This window comes from Nanorana parkeri, unplaced genomic scaffold, assembly GCF_000935625.1.
Source record: "Nanorana parkeri isolate BGI_ZX_2015 unplaced genomic scaffold, ASM93562v1 scaffold1866, whole genome shotgun sequence".
NCBI lineage: Eukaryota > Metazoa > Chordata > Amphibia > Anura > Dicroglossidae > Nanorana > Nanorana parkeri.
Window position 1 is genome coordinate 266324 of NW_017308134.1, and position 1884 is coordinate 268207.

Here is a 1884-nt window from a genome sequence, read left to right on the forward strand (position 1 = left end):
GTAACTTTGGCCCCCCATGCAAAATATAAACCCGGTCCCCCATGCAAAATGTAAACTTGGCCCCCCATGCAACATTTAAGCCGAACTTTGTTGCGAAATTTAAACCAGGTCCCCTGTGCGAAATGTTAACGGAATCCCATTGCAAAATGATAATTGGGCCCCCATGAGAAATGTAAACTCCCATCACCGGTCATGCATCACATACAAAATCCTCTGACCCCCCCTCCCCGCACAGTCCCCAGGGAGGTTAATTTTGAATTATACATTTTTCCTTTCCTCTAAGCCCCCTCAACACCTTTCCAGACAGAGTTTTACTTCACATACATAACTTTGACACTTTTTTTTTTTATGTTCAGTAATAATTCTGATATTTGTAAATATTTTGTATTGTGTTTTTTGTTTTGATTGATTTGATAGAAATTACAGTATTTATAATAATCCAAATTCTGATTTTATTTTCTGTGTATAATAGTAAAAAAAAAATGGTCAGGCCTAAACCGAAAATGTTTTTTATTTTAATTTTTTCGATTTTATTTTTTATAAACGTTTTAATTTTTTAATATTTTTATTTTTATTCATTTTTTATTAAATACTTTTATTTTGTTATTTTACTTTTAGGGGCTTCGGGGAAATATTAAGGGTCTAAACAGATCCCTGATATTTCACTTTTAAAATAGAAAAAGAGATTGAGGACACAAAGTCCTCAGAGAATACAAAGTCCTCAATCTCTTTTTCTGTGTCCCCTCTTATCAATGAAGAGGAATCCTCTGATTGTTCCTGATCATTCATAACATGAGGACAGAGTGTGTTTGCTATAACCACAATCATGAATGGACAGGAAGTGATGTAGATCACTTCCCATTCATTCATAACTGGGGATATAGTAACCATACTCTGTCCTCAATTATGTACAATACACTCAGCGATCACTGACCACCGACTGCTTGTACCCGCTCCCCTCTCTGACACGCCGTCACAGGAGGCTGAGGAGCGGTGTGGGAGGAGAGCCCAGCCTCCTGTGACAGCGCGGGCTGTCTCCACCCAGTCACATCAGTCTCTGTACAGAGGAGCTTACATTCTAATGTCCCCTCCCCCCACAGTCACATCAGTCTCTGTACAGAGGAGCTTACACTCTAATGTCCCCAAGAGTGTAAGCTCCTCTGTACAGAGACTGATGTGACTGTGGGGGGACATTAGAGTGTAAGCTCCTCTGTACAGAGACTGATGTGACTGTGGGGGGACATTAGAGTGTAAGCTCCTCTGTACAGAGACTGAGCGTCGCTCGCTCACTTCTCGATCATGTCCCTGCAGAGAGGTGACTGTCACTCACTGAAGGGATCCCCCCCCCTCCTCGCTCCCATCCGCCAGCGCTGACTGGCAGAACAGACGGGGGAGGGGGCGGGAAATGCTGGCTCTGCCTCTAGATAGGCAGAGCCAGCTGTCACTCACGCAGCTGGGCGGATCTCGACAGTAGTGTCGGGATCCGTCCCGGCTGCGGCGTTCTCAGTATATAGAGAGCTGTAGCTCGCGGTATACTGAGCTTAGGGTGACGGGAGGATGCTAGTTTGCGTCCTCCCGTGACCCTTAGGAGATCTATGGGGAAAAACACTGACCCCATAGTTCTCCTTTTAATCTGGGAATACATTTTGTGTTTTTTTAGCACAGCTGCAGCAATTGCTGGATAGAATCCTCAGCCCGCTGATTTGCTTTCTCGTGTCGCAGAGTTTCTTCTAAACTTTCTAGAAAAACGAAAAAGTTTTTATTGCTTGCTCTGGAAAAAAAAATAGAAATATATTATTTGAAACATGCAATATAATTCAGAATTTTCATTTTAGTATAAAATTAAAAACTTTATGTTCCGTGTTAACATATTTTTTTTGTTAT